The 23,827-nt window shown below is 42.3% G+C and overlaps 1 protein-coding gene across 1 annotated transcript in view; it reads right to left on the minus strand.

Annotated features, from left to right (window-relative positions):
- The window catches only part of LOC132393480 (calmodulin regulator protein PCP4-like), a 114,439-nt gene that overhangs the window by 89,364 nt on the left and 1,248 nt on the right, over nucleotides 1-23,827 (minus strand). The gene's annotated exons all lie outside the window — the stretch shown is intronic.

Consider the following 23,827-nt stretch of genomic DNA (forward strand, 5'->3'; position numbering starts at 1 on the left):
GGAATAAGGTACACTGCAAGATGCTGTACTCCAACAAAATCTGGCCCATTGTTTCCCAAGGCACATCTTCAATTAGACAATAAACAGTTTAACCTTACTTATCTGGGTGTAAAGATCCTTTGGCGTAGGTTGTAGTGAGTAAACTATATGTGTATTCACTGTGTAGCCAAGAGCTACAAATGGCCCTTTCACTCCAAGCCAAAGTGCTAAATTGGTAATTTGGCTTATAATTGTCACAGTACAAACTTTGTTTTTCATGCCTCCCACAGAGATAATTGAGGGAAGTCCATTAGACCATAAGACCTAGGAGAGAATTAGGCTATTTGGACCATCGAGTACATTGTACAGGCCAGCTGTACACCCAAAATTACCTCTTAATGAAGGAAGCGTAGTGGCATGTAAGATCATAAGAGCATAAGACATTCAGCCCATTGAGTTTGCTCCACCGTTCCATCATGGCTGATTTATTATCCCTCTCAACTCCATTATCCCGCCTTCTCCACTTTGATCCCCATACTAATCAAGAAGCTAGCAACCTCCACTTTAAATGTGCCCAATGACTTGGCCTCCACAGCCATGTGCAGCAATGAATTCTGCAGATTCACTGCCCTCTGGCTAAAGAAATTCCTCTTCATCTCTGTTGTAAAATGACACACTTGCATTCTGAGTTTGTGCCCACTAGTCCTAGACTCTTCCACTATTGAGTATATCCTCTTCATGTTCACTGTCTAGATTTGAAAAGGAACTGCAATAACAGAATGCAGAATAAAGCTGTACAGTTACAAAAAAGTGCAGTGCAGCCAAGGTGCAAGGCCGTAGCAAGATCGAATCTAAGTTCAAGAGTCCATCTTATTATTCCAGGGAGTCTTATGACCGCAGGATGGAATCTGACTTTGCTTTCAGGCTTCTATATCTTCTGCCTGATGGAAGGGGGAGAAGAGAGAATGACCAAGATGGATAGGGTCTTGAATGGGGTCAAAGCTGTTTCACCAAGGCGGCAAGAAGTGTAGATGTCTCTTGAACTTCTCAGTCTAGAAATACCTCCTACTTCTCATCTTTTATTTCCAGTCCTGAAGAAGAGTCTCAGAGTGAAATGCTGACTGTTTACTCTTCGGCCTGCTGATTTCCTCCAGCATTTTCTGTTTGCTGCTTTTCAACCACACTTCATTTCCATCCTCACTCAAAAGGCCTTCAATAGGAACACGTCCACCCTTTGCCTCCCCCTACATTATCTCTCTCTCTACTTCTCATGGGTGGGGTGGGCGAGTTTGTTGTTGATTCCCTAATCACAGAACTTGCGGGATAAAGAGTGATACGGCCGTCTTTGACACCATAATCAACAAGTTGTTTGTCTTTGTTGATCTCCCCTCTCACTGTGAAAGGGGGCCACCTCTCTGTCCCTCGATTAGGGAGATAGAGAGAGCACGTTGAACTGTCGGGTGAATGATTAGTTTTTGTTATAGTGCAGATCGTGGTCTCTGATATTGTTTACTTGGTGGGCGAAGAGTGCTGATACATTTTTTTGCTGAGGTAAGTAGGGGAGGAGGTTGGCCGGTTCTTTGCTGCTGTTTGTGCGTGGGAGGGGGAGTGGGGGGGGCTTTAGGGTTCTAACATTTTTCTGTCACTCATTCTGTGGGGTACTCTTCTGTTTTTATAGAAGTCTGCGAAGAACGGGAATTTCAAGTTGTATATTGTGTACATTCTTTGATATCAAATGGAGCTATTGAACTATATCTCTCCACCACATTTTTCTGGGTATTTTCTGCCGGCCGAAGTGGTCATGTTGGTGGGGGGGGGGAGTGTTTGGGTAGCAAACATCTTAAGGCCGGGGTGCTTTGAGAGATCATTTCATTAGTGGTTGTGTGATAAGCTGCCGCAATGAGATATTGTTGAGGCAAAAAAAAGACTTTTGGTCAACCCAGCTGATATTTAATGCCTCTCTGAAAAATAACCAATTAATTGGTCATATTCCACTGGGCTGGCAGCTGCTTCAAGTTTAAACGATTCTCTGTGACAAATGGAGCATGGCAAGAAACATGCCTGCCAACCCCAAAAATCATGATGGGAATCCATTGTCATTTTTAACTCTACCTCACTATTTTTGCTCTCATTTACATTACTTATTTAATTTATTTCTTTATATACAGTATGTATACAATCAGTGGCCACTATATTAGGTACACCTGCATACTTGCTCGGTAATGCAAATATCTAACCAGCCAATCGTGTGCCAGCAACTCAATGCAGAAAAGCATGCAGAGGTTGCAAGAGCATGCAAGAGGTTCCGCTGTTATTTGGACCAAAAGTCAGAATAGGAAAGAAACGTAATCTAAGTGACTTTGACCATGGAGTGATGATTGGTGCCAGATGGGTTGGTTTGGATATCTCAGAAACTGTTGATGCCCTGGGAATTTCCACACACAGCAGTTTCTAGAGTTTACAGAGAGTGGTACGAGAAACAAAAAAAAACATCCAGTGAGCAGCATCTCTATGGATGAAAAGCTTTATTAATGAGAGAGGTCAGAGGAGAATGGCCAGACTGGTTCAAGCTGACAGGAAGGCAACAGTGGCTCGAATAACCACGTGTTACAACACTGTCGTGCAGATGAGCATCTCTGAATGCACTTCACGTCGAAGCTTGAAGTGGATGGGCTACAGCAGCAGAAGACCACGAGCACACACTCAGTGGCCGCTTTATTGGGTGCAGAACGTTTCAAATAAAGTGGACATCAAGTGAACATTTCTTTTTGTAGTCTATACTGTTTTTTATGTATTGCACTGTATTGCTGCTGCAAAACAACAAATTTGATATCAGTGATATTAAACCTGATTCTGATTTTGATACTTTAATAAGGTAAGTGCACTATCTATCTCCTGCAAAGTACTCTGGGGAAACTCCGCAAATATATGAAGGTGAAGGGAACAAGAGATTGCACCATTAAATTTAAATTTGTGTAGCTTTGAAAAGAGCATAATCAATGCTAAAATTGATATATTTCAATGAAATCACATAAAATCTCCTTGGTCTTACAAGGATTTTGTGATCATCTTCTAATGTAATTTCTCTTTCTTTGTCAGTTTTAGAGTCATAGAAGACTATGGTCTTCTAGTCCATACCAGACTAATAGTTTGCCTTGTCCTTTCAACTGGACCTGGACTCCAGCCCTCCATACCTCTCCCATCCATGTACTTATCCAAACATTTTTTAAGTGTTGAAAGTGAAACTGCATCCATCACTTCTTCTGGCATTGTTCCACACCCTCCTCCTCATGTTTCCCTTAACTATTTCACCTTTCATCCTTAACCCATGATTCCAGTTCTATATTCACCCAATCTCAGTGAACAATGCCTGCTTGCATTTATCTTATCTATACCCCTTATCATTTGGCATACCACTATCAAATCTCCCCTCATTCTCTTGCGCTCCAGAAAATAAAGTCTTAACCTATTCAACCTTTCCCTATAACTCGGGTCCTCAAATTACAAGTCCTCAAGTTGTTACAGCTATATAAGACCTTGGTCAGACCCCACTTGGAGTACTGTGTTCAGTTCTAGTCACCTCATTACAGGAAGAATATGGACACTATAGAGAGAGTGCAGAGGAGATTTACAAGGAGGTTGCCTGGATTGGAGGGCGTACCTTATGAGAATAGGTTGAGTGAACTTGGCCTTTTCTCCTTGGAGTGACAGAGGATGAGAGGTGACCTGATAGAGGTGTACAAGATGATGAGAGGCATTGATCATATGAATAGCAAGAGGCTTTTTCCCAGGGCTGAAATGGCTAACACACGGGGGCATAGTTTTAAGGTGCTGGGAAATAGTTACCAAGGGGATGTCAGGGGTAAGTTTTTCACACAGAAAGTAGTGGGTGCATTGAATGCACTGCCGGCAGTGATGGTGTAAGCAAATACAATAGGGTCTTTTAAGAGCCTCTTAGGTACATGGAATTTAGAAACATAGAGGGCTATGCACTGGGGAAATTCTAGACAGTTTATAAAGTAGGTTACATGGTCAGCACAACATTAAGGGCCAAAGGGCCTGTAATGGGCTATAGATTTCTATGTTCTAGTCTTGGCAACAGGACTTTGTATGTGTTTGCTTCCTATGCCTTTCTATCTCTCTTTCTCTCCTTTAGATACTCCTTAAAATCTATTTCTTTACCTAATCTTTTGGGTATTTGTCTTAATATTTCATTATGTGATGTGTGAAATATTGGTTATTAAAGCTGTTCTGAAGCACCTTGATAAGTATGATATTTTGCTATATATGTTCAAATATTACACCAACAAAAATATTCTCATTATAAGAATTCCTTAAAAAAAAATCACTGGAACCAAGGCATGCCTTTCCAATGTTTCAAGATGGAATTTCTAGAGTCAGAAAGAGGTATGGCATAGAATTAGGCCCACCAATTTTATGAACCACTGACTTAGACTAATCCCATTATTTTAAATTCTCCCCAGACTCTAACCCTCAATTATAATGGCAAGTTAACCTACTAATGTATCTATCATCGTGAACATCTGAAAGAACCACACACAGTCACAAAGAGAACATGCTAACTCCACACAGACAGCATCCAACATCAGGAATTAATCCATGTGTCTGGCACTGTGAGGCTGTAACTTTATAACTTTATAAGTCTACCAATCTATTTAATATTTAAATGCCAAAACTCCCAATGCATTCAGTTGGCTGGGTGCCAGCATTAATGCCTAAAAGATAGTTTGTTATAACTGCAGTAAGGCTATTGATCTTGTTGTTGTGCCACTTGGTTTGGTTGGAAATGGCATCCAGTGATGGAGAAGGATCAGATGGCTTCCCTGCTCTACAAAGAAGGCTACGGTTCCAGGCTCACTCCAAGACGTCTGTATATCATCCAAGTTGGCACCACACTGCAGGACTGCCATATCATCAAAGGCAGAATGCCTTAGTAATAAGACTCAAAGGATTCGACTGCAAGTAATTAAATAAGAGCAGGAAATTCTTCTGAAATCAAGGCCAATATTATTCCTCTCTCAACCGATGCCATCAGATATAAATGATGTGGATGGATATTCATCGACTAGAAACCTGTTTTAGTGACGCTCTCTCCTGAAGGGACTGTTTCTGTGCCGTATGCCTCGATGACTTTGTAAGGAAGCGTCATTTTAAAATGAGAGCTAGGCCTTTCCAGGAAGCACTTGTTCACTCAAGAAGAGTGGGGTGGATATCAGAAACTCACTCTATACAACAAAGATCTGTTTACATTGGCGCTTCAAACCAAAAATATAAAAGACTGAAAGATTTGTTTTATGTAGGGATAGGAGTCAGAGTGTTTAGATGGAGATAACATCTATGATTTAGTTGGATAGCAGAAATGGCCTGAGGATCTGTATTGCCAGATTCCAGCCCATGATCTTATTCATATGCAATTTATAAACAGAACTGGCTCTTTATTTCCTTACAATATTACAAGTTTCACCCCAAGACCATATCATTATATTGGGTGCGTGGAGGATACGAACACATACTGTGCAAAAGCGATTCCTATTTTTTTTAATGATCTGTCTTTCCACCTTAAATTGTATTATGATCCTCCCTTTATTTATTTTTTAATATTGTTGTGCTTTCCTATAATCAGTTTCTGATTCCACCTTTGTCTTTGTGTTTGCAAACAATCTAATTATCCTTTCCTTGTAATTCATGTTACAAGTTTTAATATATGCTGGCTGGTGTAGATTCACATTAAATCTTGTACTTAATGTAAGTGTCTGCCTCAGCTCAGTGGGTTGCACTCTCAGTCCTGTGACAGACGGCTGCAGGCTCCAACTTCACTCTAGGGACTCGAGAAGGTGCTCCAGGTTAACACTTCACTACAGTACTGAGAAAGGTACCATCTCACAGGGAAGGTGTAAAACCAAGGCCCCATCTGCTTTCTCAGGTGGATGAATCCAAAATGGAGAGTGCAAGTACCCTTGAGGATTTGTGAGGGAACAAATCCACAGCAAGGTGTGAAGTTATTCAAGCTGAAAGCAGTGTGATTATTTTTGATATTGTTTGCAATTGGTACCACAGGCTGTATTGCAAATTATATTACCAATTTAGTGGTGTATGGTATGAAAGCATATTGGATTTGTGATATAGTGTCATGGTGTTACAAACACGACTTGGCATATTACTAGATTATCCTTCATAATGAATTATGCTGTCCTGTATGCATTATGCCACAGTACCTGTCACGTGATCAGGAATGGCCTTGAGCCTTGCTTTCAATGTCATTAATATTCTCAATGCCAATAGTAACCTAGTTACTTTCTCTGCTCTTGCGAATTCCTCCAGGCTGTCTTTTTTACACTCCTATAGCTTTGTACTGCTGTCCAGGCAGCTTTTGTTTAACATTTACAGCTAAAAATTCTCTCCATTTGACTCTTGTGATATGTCAGCAACTTCCATCAATTTCCTCATGGGTCCATTTTTTGAAGCATCACAATGCAATAGCTTCTATCATCAGTTTATTCTTGCTCTTTTTACCTTAGTGTATTTAAAAAGAAAAAGACTCCTTGCTGATTGTAAACTCACAGAGCAGTTGTCTAGAAAGAGCCCATCAAGATTTTGGAATGTCTCAATGAAATGCCTTGCTATTGTTACAATATATTATAGTGGATATATCATTGTTCCCAAATATGCTCTCAAAATATGACAGTCCTGGGGCATATCACCTGCTCGACAGTGATCCATCAGCCTGCATTCAGAAATAGACACCAGTTTGCAGCCTTTAGGACTCGATGTTGAATTCAAAGCCTTCACACAACCAGATTTCTGAAATCATGTCGGAAATGGACCACGCTGATGAAACATCTTCTGCCCGCAACAGTAACTCAGCTTTCTTCTTTTCACAGCTGCCGACAATTCCCAGCATTCCCCTTTATTTCAGCGGTCCAGTTGTGGTGTTCTCACACTCTGCATTCCAGCATTATGCTTTTTCATCAGCTTGAATGTCTAATGCTTCCTTCTCTACAGATGTTCCCTGTCCTGCTGAGTACTTCCTACATCTTTCTATTTTTATTTTATCCTAAACAGACAATCCATCACTTATTTCATTCACTTGCTCTAAACAAATTAGTTGTTCCATTCTTTACAATGATGCAATTTAAATATCAAAATCAATTTTTTTTCTGTGTTCACCAGAGAGAGCAGGGAATTTATTTAATTAGTTTATTTCATTTGGAGATAAGGCGAGGAATATCTATTCCAACCCTTCAAGGCGCTCTACCCAGCAGCCTCTGACTACCCCAGTTTAACCCTAGCCTAATCATGGGATAGTTTACAGGGACCTAGTAACCTACCTGGTATATGTTTGGACTGTGGGAGGAAACCCACACATTCCATGGAGGACAAACACGAGGAAATCTGTAGATGCTGGAAATTCAAACAGACACAAAATGCTGGTGGAACACAGCAGGCCTGGCAGCATCTATAAGGAGAAGCGCTGTCGACGTTTCGGGCCGAGACCCTTCGTCAGGACTAACAGAAAGGAAAGATAGTAAGAGATTTGAAAGTAGGAGGGGGAGGGGAAAATGTGAAAAATTTTCATTCCATGGAGGGGACGTTCAGGATTGAACCACCAACTCCAAAGCCCCGAGCTATAATTGTGTCTCGCTGACCACTACACTACCATGACGCCTAAAGTCTAAAAGTTAAAAATCCGGAGTTCAAGTGTTAATCACAAAACACCACTCCTTCAATAACACCCACAAAATGCGAGAGGAAACAGCAGATCAGGTCAGAGTAACACACAAAATCCACCTCCTTCAACTGTACAGTGGAATGCTACCCCAAGTCAGGGTTTCCCAATTTTTTTTTATGCCATGGACCAATACCATTAAGCAAGGGTCTGTGGACCCCAGTTTGGGAACCCCTGCCCTCGATGTTGTAGACTTGGTTTCTGGATTTGAAAGCAGAGGCATGAAAATCAAGTGAGCGACTCCAGTGGACATTAAGTATTGAAAACTATTCTGATTTATTTACAGTCAACAGCAGTGTTTGTATAATCAGCAGTCAATATTTCTACAACCATTTTCACAGTCAAAGGTAAACTTCTCTCCCAGACATTGCTGGGGATTCAGGAAGGACTCATTTAATGCTGAATAAAGTATGTTAAGCCTCCATCTTTCACAAGTAACAGAACCCACCAGCTACAACTACTGTGGCAAACATATCACTAGGAAATGCCATCCAAACCCACAACCAACTCTGCATCTTGAACTTATTAACCGAGTTCAGCTGAGAGGCCACGGAATGAGAAGTGACAAAAATAAAGAGTGGATAGTAATTCCAAGTATTTCCCTTTTTATAAAATAAGACCATAAGACATAGGAGCAGAATTAGACTATTTGACCCATTGAGTCTGCTCTGCCAGGCCATCATATCTCTTTCAACCCCATTCTCCTGTCTTCTCCTTGTAAAATTTGACACCCTTACTAATTAACAATCTATCAACCTCCACTTTCACACGCCCAATGACTTGACCTCCACAGCTGCCTGTGGCAATGAACTCCACAGATTCACCTCCCCCAGCTAAAGAAATTTCTCTTCATCTCTGTTCCAAAGGGATGTACTATTCTGAGACTCTCCCACTATAGGAAGCGTCCTCTCCGTCCACTCAATCTAGACCTTCCAATATTCGATAGGTTTCAATAAGAGTTGACACTTCTTCCCCCCCCCCATTCTTCTGAATTCCAGTGAGTAGAGGCCCAGAGCCATCAAATATTCCTCATACAATAACCCTTTCATTCCTAGAATCATTCTCGTGAACCTCCTCTGCACCATCTCTAATGCCAGCCCATCTTTTCTTAGATAACAGGCCCAAAGTGCTCACAGACTCCAAGTATGGTCTGACCAATGCCTCTATGTGACCCCAGAAACAACAATGGGCTCAATACTGGACTGCTCCCCAATATTTAAGCTGCTCCATTTGGGAAAAATTAAAGATCCAAATAAATCCTATCTATCCCAAAACAAAAAAAAACTTTATGATAGATTAATAATTGGAAGGGAACAAATAGTTTGTATGTGATTTTGCATAGTGCTCTGACCTTTGAACTGCACACACTATGCATAGATCTGCACCTGCTGTATAAAAGACCAATGTGACATGAATGTACTCATGCCATCCAATTCCAAATGTGCCTATCCTCAAGTTATTTCAAACCATAGAGGTAGTTACTTCATAGAACATAGAATAGTACAGCACATTACAGGGCCTTCAGCCCACAATGTTGTGCCGACCCTCAGACCCTGCCTTTCATATAACCCCCCCCCCACCTTAAATTCCTCCATATACCTGTCTTCAGCTAAGACAATACTGAACTTCATACTAAAAGAACATCAAATAATCCATCTGCCTCTTGGGCACTGTGGAAGCTACTAATAAGCTTAAAATCCTGTACTTTCTAATGTTTCCTTGCTACATTTTTGCACAGAGAGCCAGACAGAGACAGTGAGTTTTGACCTGTTCAATCAGAACTAGGACTTAAAGCATTATACAGATTATAATGCTTTAAATTCTTGTTCTGACTGAACAGGTCAAAAGTCTCTCCCTCTCTTTCCCTTCTTCCTCTCTCTCCTTCCTCCCTCTCCTCTCTCTCTTTCTCTCTCTCCCACTACCTCTAACTTCCCTCTATCTCTCTCTCCCCTTGTTCCCCTCCCTCTCTCCCTCCAAATCTTTTTGCTCCTCTCTCTTTCTACACTCTACTTCTGACTCTCCCTTTCAATCTTTCTCTTTCTCTTTGTTCCTCTCTCTCATCCTCTCCTACTACCGCTCTTCCCTCTACCTCTACCTCTGTCCTCTATTTCTCTCTCCTCCCTCCCTGTTCTCTCTCCGTCTGTTTCACAATGATGGCCAACATTTTTGATTTGGAACCTAATGAGTGTGTCCACCTGTTCATTAATTTCCATTATAACCAAATTTTCTAATCTAGTTCAACAGGGTCACAGAATTGGCTGGTACACAAAATGGAAATGTCACTCGTTTGGCTGGAAGCACATAATGCGGCCAGATGGATATTCATTCACAATAGACACATATATCTTTTGTACACTAACTGCACTAAAATAACTTTCATGTGCATTTACTGTTTTACTCTACCCAGTTTAAAGAGGAAATCTTATGCTATTTGGACAAAGTTGAAGGAGCATTTCTCTGCATCCCAACTGAGTGGCCGTAAAGAGCTCGAGAACATCACAGAGAAATAGGTCCAGAAGGATTTCTGAGATTGAGGGGAAAGTTATCATTTCACACTTCTTCTGATTTTTTTTTTCCTTTTGATATTTTAAGAGGTACTAAACTCAAGTGAGATAAATGGGTTGCAAGCTCCACAGCTAATAGCTCGCAAATTATTTCTGGGTCACCAGGAGTAAAAGTGTTCCATTTTAGCATTGAGATCATGACCCACATGAGGAAAAACACTAATCTAAAATAAGATTAATTATCATATCACGGAACACATTCGACATTATAATCCAGTCTCAGACTTCAATTGGTACTTTCACTGCATCTGTTGTTGCCTTCAGCGGTATACTGAGAGAGCACTGAACAACCGAAGATGCCACGCATCAGAACGTTAAACCAAAGGCCCTGAGAATATCAAAGAGCCCCGGAACCATTCCAAAAGATCACACGCATCGTGGCTTTCATTAATACACAAACCCCATTTCCAGAAAAGTTGGGATATTTTCCAAAATGCAATAAAAACAAAAATCTGTGATATGTTAATTCACATGAACCCTTGTTTAACTGACAAAAGTACAAAGAAAAGATTTTCAATAGTTTTACTGACCAACTTAATTGTATTTTGTAAATATACACAAATTTAGAATTTGATGGCTGCAATACGCTCAACAAAAGGTGGGACAAAGTTAAAATAAGATTGAAAAGTGCACAGAATATTCAAGTAACTCCGGTTTTGAAGACTCCACATTAAGCAGGCTAATTGGTAGCAGGTGAGGTATCATGACTGGGTATAAAAGTAGCGTCCATCAAAGGCTCAGTCTTTGCAAGCAAGGATGGGTCATGGCTCACCCCTTTGTGCCAAAATTCATGACAGAATTGTTAGTCAGTTCAAAAGGAACATTTCCCAATGCAAGATTGCAGAGAATTTAGCTCTTTCAACATCTACAGTACCTAATATTGTGAAAAAATTCAGAGAATTCAGAGACATCTCAGTGTGTAAAGGGCAAGGTTGGAAACCACTGTTGAATGCGCGTGATCTTTGAGCCCTGAGGCGGCACTGCCTAAGAAACCGTCATGCTACTGTGAAAATTATAGCCACCTGGCCTCGGGAGTATTTCGGAAAACCATTGTCACTTAACACAGTCCGTCGCTGCATCCAGAAATGCAACTTGAAACTGTATTACGCAAGGAGGAAGCCATACATCAACTCTATGCAGAAATGCCGGCGAGTTCTCTGGGCCCGAGCTCATCTCAGATGGACCGAAAGACTGTGGAACCATGTGCTGTGGTCAGATGAGTCCACATTTCAGCTAGTTTTCAGAAAAAACGGGCGTCAAGTTCTCCGTGCCAAAGATGAAAACGACCATCCTGATTGTTATCAGCAAAAGCCAGCATCTGTGATGGTATCGGGGTGCATCAGTGCTCACGACATGGGTGAGTTGCATGTATGTGAAGGTACCATTGACTCTGAGGCGTATATTAGGATTTTAGAGAGACATATGTTGCCATCAAGGCGACGTCTCTTCCCGGGACGTCCATGCTTATTTCAGCAGGACAATGCCAGACCACACTCTGCACGGGCTACAACAGCGTGGCTTTGTAGACACAGAGTGCGTGTGCTTGACTGGCCTGCTGCCAGTCCAGATCTATCTCCTATTGAAAATGTATGGCGCATCATGAAGAGGAGAATCAGACAATGGAGACCACGGACTGTTGAGCAGCTGAAGTCTTATATCAAGCAAGAATGGACAAAATTTCCAATTGCAAATCTACTACAATTAGTATCCTCAGCTCCAAAACGATTAAAAAGTGTTATTAAAAGGAAAGGTGATGTAACACAATGGTAAACATGCCTCTGTCCCAACTTTTGTTGAGTGTGTTGCAGCCATCAAATTCTAAATTTGTGTATATTTACAAAATACAATTAAGTTGGTCAGTAAAACTATTGAAAATCTTTTCTTTGTACTTTTGTCAGTTAAATAAGGGTTCATGTGAATTAACATATCACAGATTTTTGTTTTTATTGCATTTTGGAAAATACCCCAACTTTTCTGGAAATGGGGTTTGTATTTATTTCTTAGCCAACATCATTGAGAAAGTTCCTGAGGCTATGGCCAGTCTTTATGGGATCTTCCTGTGCACAAGTTGGTTGCCACACGTAGAAGAGTACAGCACAGGAACAGGCCGTTCGGCTAACAATGTGGCGGCAAACCGGCTAAAAAGCATCCAAACACTAGTCGTTCCTACTTACACCATGTCCATATCCCTCCATCCTCCTTACATCCATGTGCCTGTCCAAATGTGTCTTTCATTTTGACAGTGACTGTACCTCTGAAGTATGAGGGGTGGCTGCTGGACAGGTCCATGGGGCATGTTCAGGGAAAAGGTGGCCAAATGCCAGGGATGTCCACCCTGCTACGATAGATTTTTGCTTTTATATTGACTGGTGGCTCAAGGTTCTTCTATATCTCAGCAGTCTCTGACTTTAGATCTGAGTACATCCTTCCTAGGCAGAACCAACAATGGTAATGGACCCATAAAGGGACCAGCAGCATTACTGACATTCTCCAGAGTTCTACCCTCCAATTTACCATGCAATCACTTGTGTAAGGTCACACATCTCCAAGGTAAGACATGGAAAGGATGACAACACTGCCTTCTGTGTTTATTACGCAGTAAGAGGAAATAATCTGCCAGGACCTTCCAACAGTATTGAGGGAATGCACATCCAGGTGGAAATCTTGGCTTACCGAGTAGGGGATTTCACTGGGTGGCAATGTCACTTCTTGAGTCTCCAGATTATGAGTCTGTGCAAGTTACAGCTGCGTACTGCGCTGCTGAAGTTATGAGTAATTGTTCAGAGTCATCTCTTCAAATTTTATAATAAACTATACGTCCCAGTCATTCAGAGCATTAAAGAGCAAATTTCTTCATTCAACGAAAAGCACTTCTCTGACCCACTGTTGTTCCTAAAATTCATCAATCAAAGCCAAACTCCCACTATTCCTTCTGAAATATACCGAGCAAAACCAAAGAGTATACTTATCTCACAGTTGCTTGAATATGATTGCGCCAAAAACAAAATGACACATTTGTACATACTGGGCTGCTCATCAAAGTAAATTGTCGTTTGTGAGGAGATTTTTCATTTCTTTTTCAAGTGATGGGATATAGTGCTGGCATTTCTGTGAATCCTTAACATCCTCAATGCATGGTTCTCAGCACAATTGGAAACCCTCCGTCAGGCCCTCGGTCTCGACCCGAAACATCGACCGTTTATTCCGTTCTATTGATGTTGACTGATCTGCCAACATTCTCCAGCATTTTGCGTGCTTTACTCTGAATGAATGAAGGCAATGTGGCAGGTAATTTCTATTCTCACTTCGGAGGTAGCAAGATTTTGCTCAGTAAAGAACAGCAAAGACAAAGGATTCCAATTTAATTTTTTTTTATATATTTGGTTTTAGAACATTTTTTTCTGAGCAGTTATTGCTCATCTCTATGGTGAGCTACCTTTTGGACCACTGCAGTCCTGTTGAATGTACTGTACGGTGTTGTTGACTGGGGAGTTCTGTGTTTCGGGCCCGGCGACGACAAAGGAACAGCAATGTACATATCTCCAAGTCGGGATGGTGTGTGAAGTGGAGGTGAAGCCGCAGGCACTAGTTTTCCCAAGCTCCTGCTATGCTTACCCTTCTAGCTGATGGAATTGGCTGGCAGAGCAGCCGAGATGAATAACTGCACGGTAGCTTGTAAGGGGTGCACATTGGATCTGCATCACACCAGCTATAGACTGTAAGCTGCAGCAGTAAGAAACAACTTCCCTCTTTAATGAACTCCATCAGTCAACAGCTTACACCAAATAGGCCCTTTACATTTTTATCAAAATAAATTTAATTCATAATAGAATTATTTATAAGAACAAACCATGCAATTCCTTCAGAGCAACACACACAAAATGCTAAAGGAACTCAGCAGGTCAGGCAGCAACTATGGAAATGAATAAACAGTCAACATTTCAGGCCGAGACCTTTCTTCAGGACTGGAAAGGAAGGGCAGAGATGCCAAAATGAAAAGCTTGGTGGAGAGGATGGAGGACATGCTAGAAGGTGACAGTTGAAGCCAGGTGAGGTGGGGGGAGGGGGGGATGAAATAAGAAGATGGGAGGTGATAACTAGAAAATGCAAAGGGCTGGACAAGGAGTCTAGTAGGAGAGAAGTGTAGAACTTTGGAGAAAGGGAAGGAGGGGCTCCAGTGGGAGGTGATAGGCAGGTGAGGAGAAGAGGTAATTGATTAAAGTGGGGCATAGAAGAAGAGGAAAAAAATTACCGTAAGGAGAAATCGATGTTCAGACCATCAATTTGGAGGCGAGGTAGATGGAATGAGGTGTTGCTCCTCTGACCTGAGAGTGACCTCATCGTGGCTGAACAGGAGGTCATGGACTGAGATGTCAGAGCAGCAATGGAATAAGAATTAAAATGGTTAGCCACCAGGTAATTCTGCTTTTTGCTGATGGAGCAGAGGTACTCGACCGAGCGGTCCCCCAATTTACATTGGATCTCACCACTGTAGGGAGTCCACATCAGGAGCACCAAATACAGTAGACGACCCCAAAAGGTTCTCAGGTGAAGTGGTGTCTCACCTGGAAGGACTGCCTGGAGCTCCGAATGGAGGTCAGGGAGGTGGTGACTGGACAGATGTAGCATTTCTGGCACCTGCAGATACATGCCAGGAGGAAGGAAAGTAGGGAAAGATGAATGGACAGGGAATCACAGACAGAGCAAACCCTGCAGAAAGAAGAGATTGGACAGGGAGGTAAACAGGTACTGGTGGTTAGGTGAATGGTCTCAGCCCAAAACGTTGACTGTTTACTCATTTCCGTAGATGCTGCCTGACCTGCTGAATTCCTCCAGTACTTTGTGTGTCTTGCTTTGGATTTCCAGCATCTGCAGACTTTCTCATCTTTGTTTCTCTTTAACCAAGGTTGTGCTCATTCTCTAAATGGGACTCAGTGTGAGGATGGTGCAGAGGGCCATGTGCAAGAGTTACCACATATTGACAATCAGTGATCAACTTTGCTTGTCTAAGCTCCAATGAAGTGTCTTAGGACATTTTAATATCTCAAAGATGTTTTGGAGATGTACATTATTGATGGTACATTTGCATTAACAGGACAGGCATGAGATCCATTGGAAGAAGTTCGAATACAGTCATAAAGTTAAGGGCCATGATAGCACAGCGGTTATTGCATTTTCTTTACAGCACAACTGATCATCGATCGGAGTTCAATTCCCATTGCTGTCTGTAAGGTTATATTCTCCCCGTAACAAAGTGAGTTTCCTCCAGGTGCTCCAGTTTCCTCCCACATTCCAAACGTACACGGTTAAGGTTAGGGTTAGTGAGTTGTGAGCTGAGCACGTTGGGCATACTACACTGATACCTGAATGTGCGGCGATACTTGTGGGCTGCCCCCAGCACATCGTTGGCTGTGTTGGCTGTTACAGCAATTGACGCATTTCAATATTTGCTTTGATGTACGTGTGAAAAATACATAAATCTGAACCTGAATGGGAAATAACTCTACCCCAATTATTGGGAGCATCTTCATTTGTCACAATTTAAGCATCATACATGTGGCATTCAGCTATAGCAAAAAAAGTTACCTGGAGCCTTGTTGGAATGGTACCAATAATAAGCAAAAGTCTTCTGTCTTCAAGGAAAGATTTACATTAATGTTGCATTATCTGCAATCAGGGGATCTCCAAAAGAACAGTACTTACTTTAGCGGTTAGTGCAATGCTTTACATGCCAGCTGTAATATAGGGGCTGAGTCCCTGCCTCTGTCTCCGAGGAGATTACACATTCTCCCGTTTCCTCTGGGTTCTCCGATTTCCTCCCACATTCCAAAGGCATGAGGTTAGTGTTAGTGAGCTGTGGCCTTGCTAAGTTAGTACCGGAAGTGTGGTGACATTTGCAGGCTGGCCAGCACAAACCTCGCTGATTTGATTTGATGCAAATGACACATTTCATTGTATGTTTTGATGTACACTTGACAAATAAAGCCATTTTTATCCTTTACAACTCAGGAATTACATTTTGAAAAATAGCTATTGTTGTAAAACGGGGTTGCACAACTGCCTTATATACAACAAGATCCCACAAAGATAATTACTAAGATTTATCCAGTGGTATTGGTTGAAGGATAAGCATTGGCCTGGAATACCATTTTGCCTTCTCCCATACCCCCTGCTCCTGAAGAAATGTTCAATGACAATGTAATGTCCAGTAGATAGTCATTTTTCTGGAAAGTAGAACCCCCCTCAGTGGACCCTCTAAAGTCCACAAGGGGACTGACAAGTTTAGTGACCTCCTGACTCTCTCTAAAGCTACATGAGGGCAAAATAGATCTCCCAGGATCTTCTCTTGTCTTTGAAAGAAAATCCACCATTAGTACTGTCAAACAAAGAAAGCATCTGATCAAAATGCAGGAATATTATGTCTTCCTGGCCCACAGGGATTTCTGCCTCCTCTGAAATACCACCTTTCTGACACCAGGAGATCTCCATACCTCTAACCACAGCAAATCTAATGCAACTGATGCTCAATTGCTTTATCATACAATGGGGAAGCCCATGCAAAAACAACAAATGCATTTTAAAATGTACCTATATCCTTAAATAAGTCTACATTCACCACAGTGACAGCTACCTTGAACCTTATCACATACATGCACACAAAACCCTGAGGCAGACATTGAAAACAGTAAGAGCTTTCAAATCCGAGTTGCAACAAATCAAATAGTGGGTCGATAGGACGAAAAAAATACTGCATTTATATCTAGCATTGCCTGGGTGAATGATAGCAGGATATTTTCAAAACTTTCTAAACTTATAATAGCCTATCCCTTCTTCTCAGCCCATTCCCTGAAAGCAAGTACATTTATAATAAATGATATCTCATCATAAAATGCAAGGTTGCTTCAGGTTGTCATTGAAAAGCACTACTGTGACAAAACCCTCTACTTCACCACTACATCGTTCTGCTCACAGCGGGCAATCACAACGTGCCAATAGTCAGCTGTGGCTCAGTTGGCAGCACCGTGCCATGAATCAAAGGTGCTGTTGTTGACATTGATATTGGTTTGTTATTGTCACACGTATCAAGATACAGTCCTGTACACTGTTCACCCTGCTCAAATCGTTACACAGTGCATCGGGATAGAAATAGGTAAAACAACAACAATGCAGAAAATAGTGTAAGACAGCAGAGAACGCATAGCGCAGGATCATAATGAGGTGGATTGTGAGGTCAAGACTCCATCTTGTTATACAAGAAGTCCCTTCAAGAGTCTGATATCAGCAGGATAGAAGCTGCCCTTAAACCTGACGATAGTAGAAGTGGTAGAGGCAGGTTCGATTTTGTCATTAAAAAAAAAAATTGGATAGGTATATGGACAGGAAAGGAATGGAGGGTTATGGGCTGAGTGCAGGTAGGTCGGACTACGTGAGAGTAAGCGTTCGGCACGGACTAGAAGGGCCGAGATGGCCTGTGTCCGTGCTGTAATTGTTATATGGTTATATGATAAGTGCTTATAGGCTTTTCAGGTATTATCAAAGATCCCATCCATCCATCCAGCATTCTACCATTTGACATTCTACCATCAGGCAGGCTCTCTGATGCATAAAGTCAAGAACAGTCAGGATGGAAAACAGTTTCTTCTCACAGGCCATTAGGCTTCTGAACTCGCTGCCGCATCACATTCGAAGTGTCACTGGATAATTTGTACTGTACGCGACAATATTTAATTTATGCACTTTACTTTATTTATGCTAATTCATTTGTAGAGTTATTAATGCTTACCTTCCTAAGGTGTTGTGTGTTATATTGGTATTATCCGTACTACTGTGCTTTACTCTCTGATCTGGAGAGACATTGTCTCGCTTGGCGGTATACATGTAGTTAAATGACAATACACTTGACTTCTGTATCTTCTGGAGTGGGTGGGGTCTTTAATTATGCTGGCTGTCTTATTGAAGTAGCAAGGAGTGTAGACAGAATCGATAGCAGGGAGGCTGTTTTCCACGATGTTTGGAGCTCTGTCCGTGACCCTCTGCAGTTTCTCGTGGTCATGTGCAGAGTAGTTTCCATACCGAGCCGTTGTGCGTCCAGACATAATAAAGCAACAATATTAATTGGGTCAACAGGGACATGGCAAATTTCTTTTGCCTCCTCCTGAGGAAGCAGAGACGTTCAACCTTCACTCCAGAAACAACTGCAAGAAAGTCTAACACCACACACACACACAAAATGCTGGTCCCTCCAGCCTCTGTGGGTGTTGCTCTGGATTTCCAGCATCTGCAGGTTAACTGGTGTTTGTGAAGGAAAACCCAAGATGACTTGCCAGTGAGACTTTAAGAGCATTCTACACTCTCAGCTCCACCACAAGTTGTTAATTGATACTCCATTGGCTGTCTAGGGTGAGGGAACTCACTGAACAAATAGGGGTGACATCCTTGGATTTTTGTCATGCCTTTTAAAAACTTGGTCGTTGTGGGGTCTTGCTATGTGAAAAATGGTCAGTGTATTTCTTACGTTACAGATGGAAAGCTCTTGGAATTAGTGGAAAATTTTACTTAAGTGCCACCTGTGTGGGACGGTGATCCGGAAGTTAGTGTGGCTGTCTCACAACTCCAGCCGGCTGGCATCGATTGTCACCCCAGGTGGCGGACGTCTGGAATTTGCATGTACTTCCCGAGACTGTGTGGCTTTTCTGATTTCCTCTCACATGCCAGGATTCGCCAGCAGGATGACAGTGAATTATCACGTGGTGTAGGTCAGTGGTAAAAGGGAGGGTGATGCTCAACAGAGAGAAAGCGAGAGCAGCGAGCAGCAGAAGCCTCGAATGCACTGCCAGAGACAAGTGTGCTAGAGGTGTTCAGGAAGCTCTTACTGAGGCACCGGATGTAAGGTTTGGACGGATATCAATCACGTGCAGGAAGAAGGACTCAGTGTAAATTCGCTTAATTGGTTTCGCTCAATACTGTGAGGGAAAAGGCGTGTTCCTTGTTCTGCTATGTTGTAATTTACAGGCCAACACTCAAACGGGCAGTGGGCTTGATGAGCTGGCATGGATCAGAAGAATCAAATGGCCTTCTGTGTCTAAGATGGAAGCACACTCCTCCTCTCTTCCGTTACACTCTGCTTACATGACACCAGGCATCCCCATGGCACATGCACAAACCTCAGGTTTCACCCCCACGAGTGCAGATAATAGACCCCCAGCAATCCACAATTTTCTGGGATGGTGCTGGGTTTGGGACCCCAGTAATTTTATAACTTGAGACCTCCCATTGGCAACGGAAGTGGGGTTTTAGGGGCAAAGATCCAAAATTCCCACAAACACGAGGAAATCTGCAGATGCTGGAGAATTCAAGCAACACACACAAAATGCTGGTGGAATGGCCACAAGTCAGCTTTGGGAAGGGGAGGAGAGGGAGAGAGGAGGTGAGAGGGAGCAGGTGAGGGGGAGGAGGGGGAGGGGGAGGGGAGGAAATGGGTATGCTGTAGGGAGATGAGGGGAAGAGGGAGGGAAAAGGGGAGGAGAGGTAAGATGAAGGAGGTGAGGGGAAGGGAGGAGAGGGGATGAGATGGCATGAGAGGAAAGGATGGGGTAGAGAAGGAGTGAGGAGCAGCAAAGGGAAGAGGAGAGCAGAGACCAGAAATGGAGGGGAAAGTGGATGATAGGATAGGAGAGGAGAGGAAGAGATGGGAGGGAAGGTGCCTTAACTTGTCACTCAGCCTAAAAGTCATCAATGTTGTAAAGCCATGTGTAGTTCTAAGGTGCCCGAATGCCCTTAAGGTTTGTCTCAGGAGTCGCAGGAAAATCAATAGAGATCGGCATCACTAAGTGCAGTCCTCACCGAGGTCAATCAACTCTACACAGACCCTGCGTCAATTCCTGCACATTCCAGATTATGCTGTTGAATATTACAATGTGTGACCAAAGGCGAGGGCCTTCTTCATCCCCGCAGACACCAAAGGGCTCACAAAACTCTTTCTAATCAACATCTATTATTTAAAATACCATGTGCACCGACTGTCATCCATCTCAGTGCTCGGAGCTTCTCTTTCAACATTTGCATCAACAATCTGAGTCCCTCCGCTGATTTCCAACCTTCTGACTCCCTCTCATTATACTCCGAATCCGTCCTTTTCGCTCTCCCTGGCAAATGACATTATTCCCTGTTCTTTTCTACGAAGTACTAATTAAGCAACAATTCTCCAATATCCTGCAGTGTCCTGCAACAACTGAAATATTTACAGATTATAAATGTTTAATATCTGTGACCATCTGTTGGATTCATTTTGGATTGCTGCCTTTAGCATGCGCCAGTTTTTTGTGTCCTCCTCCGATGCCTGCAGCCTCTTGTTCCTCTCATGCCTCCCTCTCTCTGCACTAAAACACTCTATTCCTCACTCCTATCATTTCTTTGCCCTCTCTCTCCTCCCTTCCATGTCTCCTCATTTCTCTTTCACTCTTTCCCCATCCGCCCCATCACCTTTGCTCTGCTGACCCTAGACTCTCATTTGACACTCAAAGCCTAGTTTCAAGAGAGTGAACAGAGTGTTTAATCACTGCAACCACGGTGTCCCTGCTGCCTTCCTGAGTAATGTCCATGTGCTCTCTTCATTTGAAGTAAATTTGTGGTAAACAAAAAGACCATGGAAAACTGGAGGTGAGCTTTGTCTTTCCCATCTCCAACGTAGTGCAGTTTTCTCTGGGGAGACAGGAAGAGTTCAGGCTTTCCCACAAAGATATGATGGAAAGACTCTGAAAGAGAAACATCTCTCAATATTTGAGTGACAGTCACTCAGCATGTTTTACCAGAATGGAGATGTGGAAGGGTAGCTTCGTAGGTTTGCACCCCGATCGTAAAAAGTTTATACGTTCACCCCATGACTGTGTGGGTTTCCTCCAGGTGCTCCAGTTTCTGCCCACAGTTCAAAGACATACCAACTGGTAGATTAATTGGTCATTATAAATCATCGTGTGATTAGGCTAGGACTAAATCAGGGTTTGCTGGGTGGTGAATAGAAGGACCTATTCTGTGAGAGATAAATGGACATTTTGTAGTAATACCAAGATTAGTGGTGTTGCAGGTGGTGAAGAAATTTGCCAAATTTCAATCAGTTGATTTGAATCAGTGGCAGATACAGGCAGAGAAGTGCCAGATGGAGTTTAACCCAGATAAATGTGAGATGTTGCACTTTGGGAGATCAAATATAAAGAGATAGCACATTGTTAGTGGCAAGACCCTTAACAGTGTGGCTGTGCAGAGAGACCTTAAGGTCCAAGTCAGTAGCTCCCGAAAAGTGGCTGCACAGGTTGATAAAGTGATAAAGAACGCATATGACATACTTGCCTTCATTCGTTGAGGCAATGAGCTCAACGGTTCTGAAGTTATGTTGTAGCTTTATAGAACTCTAGTTAGGCCCCACTTGGAATATTGCATTCTGTTCTGCTTGTGCCATTATACAATACTGTGCAAGCCCTAGCATTTATATATAGCTACAGTGCTTAAGACTTTTGCAGAGTACTGTAGTAATTTTATGTATTACACTCTATTGCTGCCACCAAAAGAAACAAATTTCATGATGTGTGAACTGATTCTGATGTGAGTCTCTACTGTGGACTGAGAGTGGGAAGTAGGGCAGGGAGAGGGGAATCAGGTTTGGGAAAAGAGGAAGGACTGGGAAGCACCAGAGAGACATTCTGTAATGATCAATAAACCAATTGTTTATACCTAATACTTATGCCTATTTATGCCTAATACTAATGCAGTATTTAAGGTGGGGAGAGGCATGGTCAATGGAGATGTGCAGGGCAAGTTTTTTTTTACACAGAGGGAGTCTGGAATGTACTGCCAGGGGTGGTAGCAGAAGCAAATGCAATCAGATCATTTAAGCTGCTCTTATATAAGCTTATGAATTTTCCAAGAATGGAGGGACAAGGACATCATGTCAGCAGAAGGGATTGATTTAGTTATGCATTTAATTATGTGTTTAATGAGATTGTGGCCCAAGGGGTCTGCTCCTGCACTGTCTGGTTCTGTACTCTATGTCCAATACCTGTGAACCAAACTGAAGCTGTAAATATAAAGAAATAATCAGCAAATTGTGCTTCAGGTCACACCCACTTTCCAACTAACAAGGACACTGTGTTCAGCCTGGAAATTCAACACCTCTCTTCCACTCTACCTATGCTGCCTTCCTTAAGATACTGGTTACTACATTCCTCGGTGACAAAGACTTTCATCACTAATCCTAACATATGGTGTGAAGTGCACTTGATCAGCTTCATGGTCTCGAAAGCGCAGTAGTTATCATTCACCCATCGTGCCACCTTCTCCAATCCCTGCCCCAGCCCCATCCAGCCATAAAAATCCCTTATTGATAAAACAGAAGTCTTATGCCAGTATAGGAACCTCAGTGTCAGTTATGAGGAAAGCTGACACTATAGTGTCAACTTGTGCTGTTTAATTAGTATCCAAGATCCCACCCACCTTGGACATTCATTCTTCTCCCTTCTCCCATCGGGCAGAAGGTACAAAGGCCTGAAAGCACGTGCCCCCAGGCTTAAAGACAGCTTCTACCCCACTGATTTCAGGCTCTTGAGTGGACCTCTTGACCTGACAGTCTATCTAGTGATGACCTTGCACTTTCTCATCTACCTGTACTGTACTTTTTCAGCAGCCTTTACACTTCCTTCTGCATTGTTATTGTTTCACATCATTCTAACTCAATGCACTGTGCAATGATTTGATCTGCATGAACAGTATGCAAGACAAGCTTTTCACTGTATCTTAGTACATGTGTCAATAATAAACCAATACCAGTACCTTAGTGAATTTCATGTAGGTGCATTTCCTTTTATCACAAACACTGAAGCAAAGCCCAGATACTTGCAAACCTCATCAAGATTTCTTTGTAAGCGATTTGATTTGAATCGGATGAAAGAAAGGGAAGCCTCTGCCAATCTAGGCTATAACAATCTATTATTCATTACAGACTGCACAGCAAAGCATTAACTCTAGTGCTTCATCACCAAACACAAGCTGACATTACACAGAGTGAACTGAGTCTGCGGGAGAAAGCATATTTCAAACAAGGAGAAATCAAAATTACACTCCGCTTGTCTTCTGCACAAAAATGGAATTACTCTAAGTGCAAATAGCTTTTCTTTATCAAGGTTACCTCTCATAGAAGCTCGAGCAATGTTTTTTTTATGTTCAGTGAACAGAAAGTGAAAATGAATTGGTAGAGTACGGAATTCATTGTCAGAGCATTGTTAAAATTAAGAGTTAATTACAAGCATCGACGTTTCTAATCTGCTGCCAACATTTCAAAGCACACCAGGTCCTGGGCAGAGAATTTTACAAGTGCAGTCAACTCGGCACTGTACATATATGGTCCTCGTGCCTTCTGCTATTTATGAATATTTCTACTTCTTATTGCCAATTTTTTCCCCTTTATAGTTGACCTCTTGCTGTGTTGACATTATGCTGTATATGTCTGTCTTTTTCCTAGCACTGAGGAAAGTGATCTCTCCATCAT

The sequence above is a fragment of the Hypanus sabinus genome, chromosome 4 (genome assembly GCF_030144855.1).
Source record: "Hypanus sabinus isolate sHypSab1 chromosome 4, sHypSab1.hap1, whole genome shotgun sequence".
NCBI classification, from domain to species: Eukaryota; Metazoa; Chordata; class Chondrichthyes; order Myliobatiformes; family Dasyatidae; genus Hypanus; species Hypanus sabinus.